The following is a 10,104-nucleotide window of genomic DNA, read 5'->3' as shown; positions in this document are numbered from 1 at the left end:
TATATATATAATCTGATATTGTTGTGATGCCCATGACGGAAGGCGGGCTAATGAGAGAGGGTCAGGCAAGACTGGCAGGCTTCTAGGCTGGTAAGCTTCTAAAGAATGGATACATATGTCACCTTAGACGAATATCATATTAGAATGGGAGAGAAAAGTGGAGAGCTTTATTAGGCTTGACACAAGTTCACAAGGTACGCGCGCTTTTGGGGCTCGAGGTGGCGTAGCCCGAAAGACAAATCTTTGCGAGCCTAGGCCCAAAGCGGATAATACGTGCCATGCGCTTGGATCGTGACAAATATGGTATTAGAGCCTGACTCTCCCAAGTACGATAGTGGGGCATACCTCAGCGAGGACGCTGAGTCCCAAGGGGGTGAATGTGATGCACATGACGGAGGGCATGTAACGACCCGACCGATCATTTTTGAGCTCTAGCGCTTCGTTCGGTAGTTTGAGGCCTTAAGTAGCTTCATTTCAAGTATCATGACTTGTACGTGTGGTCGGAATTGAATTTCGGGAAGTTCGGAGTTGATTTGGAAGAAAATTCTAATTTCGGAAGCTTTAAGTTGGAAGAGTTCACCAAAGTTTGACTTTTGAGAAGACGACCTCGGAATCAGGATTTGAAGGTTCCAACAGGTTCGCATGATGATTTCGAACTTGAGCGTAAGTTCGGATTGATTATCGGGTCGCCCAGGAGCATTTTGGTGCCTATTATGAAAAGTTGGCATTTTGGATGAATTTCATAAGTTTGGGTTGAATTAGATTTTGATGATATCGATGTCCGTTTGGGATTATGAGCCTGGAAATAACTCCATATGATGATTTTGGTCTAAGGAGCGCGTCCGGACGTCGATTTGGAAGTCCGTAGGTCGTTTCGGCATTAGTTGGCGAAGTTGAGAAGTGGAAGATTTTGGAAAGTTTGACCGGGAGTGGACTTTTTGATATCGGGGTCGAATCTTAATTCCGAAAGTTGAAATAGGTCTGTAATGTCATTTAGGACTTGTGTGCAAAATTTGAAGTCATTCCGGATTGATTTGATATGTTTCGGCACAAGATATAGAATTTGGAAATTTATAAGTTTGATTCGAGGCGCGATTCATGATATTGATGTTGTTTTACGTGGTTTGAGGCTTCGACTAAGTTCGAATTGTATTTTGGAACGTGTTGGTATAATTGGTTAAGGTCCCGAGGGCCTCGGGTGGATTTTGGATGGTTAACGGATCGATTTTTGGACTTAAGGAAAAGCTGGAAAATCTGGTTGCTGGTGTAACCGCTTCTGCAGAAGATTTATCGCAGAAGCGAGGAAGTGGACCGCAGAAACGGCTGGGAGTGAGCTGGGCAGAGGCTGCAGGTGCGAAGGATTTCCCGCACTTGCGATATCGCAGATGCGGCCATTGGAGCGCAGAATAGGAGGTTAACCAAGAAGGCCTAGGCCGCAGAAGCGGAAAGAGAGGCGTAGGTGCGCGAGCGCAGAAGCGCTTGAGGATCGCAGAAGCGGACGCTCTTGAGGCTCGAAGAAGCGGAAGTGCATGTGGGCTATTTGGGCGCAGAAAACGAGGGATGTTGGGTTTTGCTGAAGCCGCACCTGCGATGGATTATCCGCAGGTGCGGAGCCGTAGAAGCGACATTTGTTCCGCAGGTGCGAAGGTCGGGTTGGGCAGTGTGTTCTTTTAAAACGGGAGTTTGGCCCATTTTCATCTCATTTCCTCCATGGAAGCCGATTTGGAGCACTTTTGGAGTGCCATCTTCATCAACTATAATGGGGTAAGTGATTTCTTCACATTGTGAGTTAAATATATGATTTTTATGTGGATTCAAGCATGAAAATTGGTAGAAATTGTGAGATTTTGAAAGAAACCTAGAAATTGGTATTTTTAGATTTTTTACCACGAAATTGGACATGGAATTCAGAATAAATTGTATATTTGAGTTCATGGTGTTATGAGTAATGATTATCTTCGAAAATTATCGGAATCCGGGCACGTAGGCCCGAGGGTTAACTTTATCGACTTTTCGAGCAGAGTTGGGAATTTGTTTAAAAATGATTTATTACGAGTATTGGAGTATATTTTTATTGGTTTTCACATTGTTTGGCTAGTTTTGGAGCGACGGACATTGATTTGAGGTGTTAGAGTGGCGTTAGAGCTGGTTATGAAACTTCGAGCGAGGTAAGTCTCCTGTCTAACTCTGTGAGGGGGAAACTACCCCTAGGTGATGTATTTGATATGTGTTGCTTGTTGTGGGGGCTACGTACGCACGAGGTGACGAGAGTCCGTACGTAGTTAGATCCATGTTATTGTTCGGGTAGACTTAGGTTCACACCATACTATAACTGTATTACTTGAGCAGTCCCTGTCTATTAAAATTCTTTTATTTCACATTACGATTTGAGACTAGACTTGTGTAGGGCGATAGACTAACTATTGTAGAGATTCAACGGACTTCATGATTAGCTGCGAAATAATTGTACTCCTCTTACGAATTTCTCCCGCGTTATGTGTTCTCATCGAAAGGTTTTTCCCAAAGCGTCTTATAACTCACATGTCCCTTCATAAGTGGGGACAAGGACCCGTCAAAGCTTCTTATTCTAATGGGATCGAGCCGTTTGCCTCGGCAGGATAGATTCATCTATGGTTCCTGCCGTTCGACCCTCGGCAGTGCGCACAATATGATGGATCGAGTCGTACGCCTCGACGGGATTATATATCACACTCTCATGGGAGCGGGCCACTCGCCTCGGCAATATAATAGATGTATATATTGTTATGTACCAGATTATGATGGGATGGGGCTGTACGCCTCGGCATTTCTATAAAACACTCTATGGAATCGTGCGTAATAACTGTCAAGAGGCCAATGCATCTGGGAACTTTCCTGATTTGAATTATGACAATCTATCTGGTGAGGCCCATTATGCATATATATATATATATATATATATATATATATATATATATATATATATTCCGGTTGAGGAGGTAACTATTCATCGAGAGTTTGAGTTTGGGTTGAGAGGAGGATTGTACCACGTATTTATACTTGTTTATTTCGTTTGTTACTCTACTCCGTATCTGTTTACTTCTTATTGTATCTGTCTTTTTGGACCACTAGTAAGTGTCAATGTTGACCCCTCATCACTACTTCTCTAGGGTTAGGCTAGATACTTACTGGGTACGCGTTGATTTACGTACTCGTGCTGCACTTGCTACACTTACTGTGCAGGTACACATATATGTACTGGTGGTCCTCTAGGTGTAGAGGCATGACTCTTGCGGGGATTTTATGGTGAGATGCACTTCCTTGATACGATCCGCAGCATACAGAATCTCCGTTAGAGTTATTTATATTTCCCGTCTAACTTGTATTTCTGACGGATGTTGTATTATTATTGTACTTATTAATAGATGCTCATGCACTTGTGACACCGAGTTTTGGGGATTCTTACGGGTGGTTCATTATAGTAGTTCGTGTAAAATATTATCATTACCCTGTAAATCCAATTTCATACTATTTAATTAATGAAAATTATGATTTCAAATACTAAAATGAGTAATTAAGTTAATCATTCACCGTTGGCTTGCCTGACGGCGGTGTTAGGCGCCATCACGACCTTTAGTGGATTTTGGGTCGTGACAGCTTGGTATCAGAGCGTTAGGTTCACTTAGGTCTTACGAGTCATGAGCAATTCTAGTAGAGTCTTGCGGATCGGTACAAAGACATCTGTACTTATCATTGAGAGGCTACAGGGCTGTTAGGAGCACTTCCCTTCTTGATTACTCATCGTGCGATTTGATTCCATTGAGGCTTATGCCTTTATTTTCCTCCTAATCAATCTTATGCGACGTGGAGCGTTTGTTATCAATTGGGCATCGAGGAGTTGTAGTGGTACTGCAGACGTAGTGCAGGATGTTTTTCCCTGCGTGTTTGGGCATGCTATTATCGTCGCCTTGCGGAAGGATGTTCTTTTGTTCCAGCTTAGTACTGTATTTTCTAGGGGTTCGAGACTGTGCACGGATTGCTACAATGCCTATGCGTTGTTATCGCACAATGTTGGTGTAATGGTAAGGTGCTTGTTTATGTGTCGAGGCGGTGAATGACTTGGAAGAGGATTTCTCAATGCATGATTTAGAGGTTCAGCATTTAATTCCAGCAGAGGAAAGGCAACCGGACTATAGATGTTTTTGAGCGTGGTGGAATTCTCAATTGTGATGTGGTGTCATCGTCCTTGTTGAACACGTTAAGGTTTGTCGGTGTTATAGTCTTCTTCAATTAGCCTTCGGGGCAGGGTATTATGAAATGGTGCCTGAGAAGCGGTTGCTAGAGTTAGCGGAGCGTAGCAATTTTGGAATCAAATTGGTATTTCTAATGTTGATGGATCGAGAAGGATGATCTTCTAGGAGGCTTAGAGTTGGTGGAAACTTATTAGTTCAAGTGCTACAAAGATGGATTCGGATTTGAGGCAACAATTGGGCAGCGAAGGATGAGGAAGGACATGTGGGAGGTGTCTTGTGGTGGTTGAATTGCTAGAAGGTCAAGTATGAAAAGCAGAAGTCCAGAAGTTGCTTAAAGGAGAGGGTTTAGCCACACGCTTTGACGAAAGTTTAGAGCAATTCGGGAATCATGGTAGACAATGACTAGGTCCACGGATTTTATTGGGATGCAATATGACTTCGATTTTGGAATGTATTGTTGGACTTTCAGTTAATGTCAACGGGGTAGAAGGAATCTTGGTGGGTTCCAGGGTTATGTAGTTGAAGATTCAAGCTAAGTGGGGAGAAGCCCCACCGTTACGATTGGATTGCTGGTTGTTTACTTGTGAGGTTTCTGGTTATTGAAGTATTGGTGGGCTATTACGACTAAGGAAGGAAAACATCAGTGGTAATTCGAGCAAAGGATTTGAGGAATGCGTGTTATATTTGGCCTTATCGGTTCATGTTCAGATTTTGGGAAGACTCAGTGTTATGCTTCTTGTTGGGGTTATATACAAGGAAAAGAATCCGGTCGGGTGCTTCTTTGATAGGGTGTTCACGTGCTAGCAGCGCACTAGAGTTTGGCTTATATACGGGGCCAAGTCAGACAGTGGTCCTAATGGGTTCAAGAATTTAAGTGCAGTTCCTAAGAACTTGGAGTGTTCTATGTTATCATTGGGTATGCGGTGCAGTATTGGTGGAAAGGAAGAAATAGTTTCGGATTCACAAAATGTCTTGCAGAAGGGGTGTACTAGTTGGAGATGTGAATGTGCGCATAAGGAGAGTATGAGATGGTTTGTGGGTTTTGAGACAACGGGGTCTCGTGAATTGGTTCAATTAGGATGAGTGAGGATTGAGTTCCTTATATTTTGAATGGAGCTATTATTATTTCTAAGGCAAGTCCAGAGTAAATTAGAAGAAGTTGGTTCGGTTAGCAATGGTTGAATCGGCATGATGGTGGCAATGATTGGTTCCTTTAGTGTGTTAAGTTATATAGGTGAATTATGGTGGTACGTGCGAGGCTTGACAACCACTATAATTTGGTTGATTTGGGAGGTATTTGATTCTAATGGCCTTGTGGTGTAAATGGATATCGGAAGAGTTATTGCGGTTTAGATCACGACTTGAGGCTTGTACTTCTGATGGATAGGAGTTCGGTTGTGTGTTGCAATGGTTCTTCTGAAATGAGTTAAGTGAAATGTTTCTAGCCAATGAAGTGTTTATTCTACTAGTAGTTCAAGGGTTTTGATAAATTCTTGTACTCTCGCATTGCGGCATGATCAGTGCAGTGAGCGGCATGGGAATTTGAAGTTGAGGATCAAGGTTGCGGCTCGGTGTTGATAAGAGTCACGAGCTCGGTGAGCAAGGAAGAATTCAGATATTCAGAGTTAGCTGGCATCTTCTTTAGTGTCACCTAGGAAAGGTGTTCTGTATAAGAGGCTTTGTGTATTGATTTGCGGACTCTTGGTTGGCCTTACCGAATTAGTACGGTTGGTGGTGTAGAGGTGCATACTTTGCTGTGCGAAAGGTCATGAGAGCGTATCCCACAAGGAAATTTGTATAAGTGTGATATGTTAGTCACTTGATTGTTACGGATGGATACCAACTATGGAAATTCTGGCACTGTCGCTAATGTGAGAATTTATGCCTGAAGGGCGCTCTATTCATTTGGTCATGGACTGTGTAATTTTGTTCCGGATTTGACGGTTGTTCTTGTATGTCATGGAAAAGGTTATTGTGGATCCTTGAAAGGTTATTAGCCCAGTACGGTACGATCAGAATAGGCTTGAGGTTCGTGGATGGATCTAAATGTGAATTTGTGCTCTATATCAGGCCGGATGTTCTCATTTCAGCATAGCGTTGCTTACAAACGAGTCTTCAGGCCTTGGATGTTATTTCCGTCGTCAGCTATTCCGTGTAATCTCTACCGAATATATAAGTTCAAAAACACGGCTCACATAATCAACACCTCGGTGATCAAGCTATAGGTAAAAATCCGGCCTAAAGTCATCCAGACTGGCCTAACATCAAACACACAGAGATCACATCTCGCCCCTCGATCAGGGAATCAAAAGCCATCGGTGAACATCTGATACTGAGCGCTCGTTCGCGCATACGAATGCGTGGAAGGAATTCAAAGAGTCATATTTCAAGTTGAATCAAGGACGTATGATAAGAGTTCAAGAATGTGAAGTTTTTCCTAAAGGTTCTGCAGCCTCTCGAGGATAAATACAGACGTCTCCGTACCGATCCGCGAGACTCTACTAAACCTGCTCATGACTCGTGAGACCTATGTAACCTAGGCTCTGATACCAACTTGTCACGACCCTAAATCCCAACCCGATCGTGATGGCGCCTCTCTTGAAGACAAGGCCAGCCGACACACCTCTAATTCACTTTAAATAACTAAAACAATAACTACTAAGTCTGTAATCAGAAATAAAATCCCAAAATAAGCATTTAATAGTATAATTTGCAGAAATAAAAACCAACACGGCCCGACATCGGGGTGTCACTAGTCATGAGCATCTACTAAGGTCCGAATACAACTGGAGTCAAAAATATACTAAATACGGTCTAATGAAATCGAGAGGGAGAAAAGCAGTGCTGCGAACGTCGGGCAACTACCTTGCTAAACTTCGATGACTCTGCCTCTGAGCAACTAATACCCGCTACCGGGTTCAGAAATACCTAAATCTGCACACAAGGTGCAGGGAGTAAAGTGAGTACTTCCAACTCAGTGAGTAATAAAAATAAATAAAGACTGAGTAATATAAAACCACGTAAGGCACAACATTAAGCTAAAAGAGGCATAACAAAAATCAGTAAATATAATTAAGCAGTGAAATCTCACAAACATCCTTTAAACAGTTAAACAATATACAAGAAAAACAACTAAAAAGTAAACACATAATAACTGCCCCTCCGGCACAGTAACAACAGAATTAGCCCATCGGGCTATATCACAGAACAATACCAGCCCCTCGGGCTATATGTCATATCACAATGGGTACCCGCGCTCACTGGGGGTGTACAGACTCCGGGAGGGGCCTCTTACGGCCCAAGCGCATAATCAAGCCATCTCGTGGCATCATAAATAGGCTCTCGGCCTCATATCAAATCCCAGGCCCTCCGCCTCATTATCATAATCAGTGTATCACTGCTGCGGCGTGTAGCCCGACCCAAAAGTATCCTCACAACACAGGCCCTTGGCCTTACTCAGTCAGAATCTCATAAGCCCCTCGGGCCACAGTAAAATATGAAGCTCAGCTCAAATACTTTTGAAAATATCATTTAAGGTGTTTAAAACAGAATAACATAGCTGAGTTTTCAAAATAGCAAAAATGTAGTATGGCTGAGCACCAATACGAAATCAAACAATGAGAAAAATATCATTTAAAATCCCATAAGGGTTCAAACAGTTGGCACGAAGCCCAAATACGGCGTTTAGCCCAAATATATAATGATATCAAACAGTTAGCTATTAAATACACAGTAAAATAGTCATACGGGATGGACTAAGTCACAGTCCCCAACGGTGCTCTACCCCACGCTTGTCATCTAGCGTGTGAGTCACCTCAACATAGCCGTACGCTGTGAAATTCCGGGGTTTCATAACCTCAGCACAACATTTAAAATCATTACTCACCTCGAACTAGCCCGAAAAGCTACTCTGCAACACGCTTGCCTCTCGGTCCAACTTCCGAGTGCTCCAAATCTATCAAGTTCAGATTTTTATCATCAAATTATGCTAAATAAATGAATTCCAATTGAAAAATATCGATTTTAAGCACAAAATCCAAAATCAGTCAAAACCCGACCCCAGGGCCCGCGTCCCGGAACTATACCAAAATATTCTTCATCATCTCACGAGTCTGTACATATAAAGAACTCGAAAATCGGAGTTCGTTTGACCCCTCAAATCATCTCTAGAAGGTCTCATACTCTCAAGCCCTAACTCCACCTTTTTCTACTGATTTTCATGAATTAAACACTGATATGTTGTTCCTTAATCACAAATAATCGAGTTTTAGGGTCCAAAATCCTTACCTCTATGAAGAACAATGATTTTCTCTCTTTAAAATCGCCTCAAAGCTCTTTTTCTCGTTCAAAAAATGGTGTAAAAGGGTTCAAAGTCGCGAAACAGGTCTTTAAAACATTCTGCCCAGCTATTAAAAATTCCTTCATCGCGATCGCGAAGCACAAATACTCAACTCCCAAAAATTACTCTATGCGAACGCGTAAAATACCATGCGAATGCGATGCTCAGACCTTTTTACACTACGCGATCGCGGACCAACCACCGCGTTCGCAAAGAACAATCTCCAAGCCAACACTCCTGGTCCACTTACTCTATGCGAACGCGACCTTCACTACGCGTTCGCGATCAACAACTTCCTCACCTCTATGCGATCGCAACACAACCTCCACGAACGCGAAGAACAACTGGACCTCCCCCTCAAAACCTTCTACGCGATCGCGAGAGCCCCTACGCGATCGCGAAGAGAAATCTTCTGCAACAACTGAACCTGCAATTTCTGCAACTCCAAACTTCATGAAATGGTCCGGTTGACCATCCAAAACTCACTCGAGGTCACCGGGACCTCAACCAAAGGCACAAACTCCATAACCTTATTCAAACTTGTACCAATCTTCAAAACACCTCAAACAACATAAAAATCATGAAAACTCATCAAATTCAAGCCTAAGGTTCTAAATTCTTCCGCATTCCGCTTTTGATCAAAAACCCAACCAAACCACGTCCAAATGACCTGAAATTTTGCACGCACATCCAAAATGACATAACGAAGCTACTGCGACTTCCGGAATTCCATTCCGACCAATATCAAAATCTACCTATCAACCGGAAAACGCCAAAAACTAACTTTCGCTAATTCAAGCCTAATTCTACACCGGACATCACAAAAATATTCCAGACACACTCCTACGTCCCAAAATCACCTAAAGAAGCTATCCGAGCCATAAAAACCGCATTCTGAGGTCGTTTACTAAGTCAAAACTTGGTCAATCCTTTCAATTTCAAGCTTCACACTGAGAAATGCTCTTCCAAATTCATTCCGATTACCCTAAAAATCAAAACCAACGATTTACATAAGTCATAATATATTAGACGAGGCAAGTCATGCCCGAGAACTGGCGAGCAAAGTGCAAAAGCTCAAAACGACCGGTCGGGTTGTTACACAAGGACCCGTCAAAGCTTCTTATTCTAATGGGATCGGGACGTTGCCTCGGCAGGATAGATACATCTATGGTTCGTGACGTTCGATCCTCGGCAGTGCACACAATGTGATGGATCGGGTCGTACACCTCGGCAAGATTATGTATCACACTCTCATGGGAGCGAGCCGTTACCCTCGACAATATAATATATGTATCTATGGTTATATACCAGATTATGATGGGATAGGACCGTACGCCTCGGCATTTCTATAATACACTCCTATGGAATCGTGCGTAACAATTGCCAAGAGGCCAGTGCATCTGGGAACTTTCCTGATTTGAATTATGACAATCTATCTGCTGAGGCCCATTATATATATATATATATATATATATATATATATATATATATATATATATATATATATATATATATATATATATATATATATAT

The sequence above is a fragment of the Nicotiana attenuata genome, unplaced genomic scaffold (assembly GCF_001879085.1).
Source record: "Nicotiana attenuata strain UT unplaced genomic scaffold, NIATTr2, whole genome shotgun sequence".
Taxonomy (NCBI): domain Eukaryota; kingdom Viridiplantae; phylum Streptophyta; class Magnoliopsida; order Solanales; family Solanaceae; genus Nicotiana; species Nicotiana attenuata.
Note: the sequence above shows the minus strand (reverse complement) of the source record.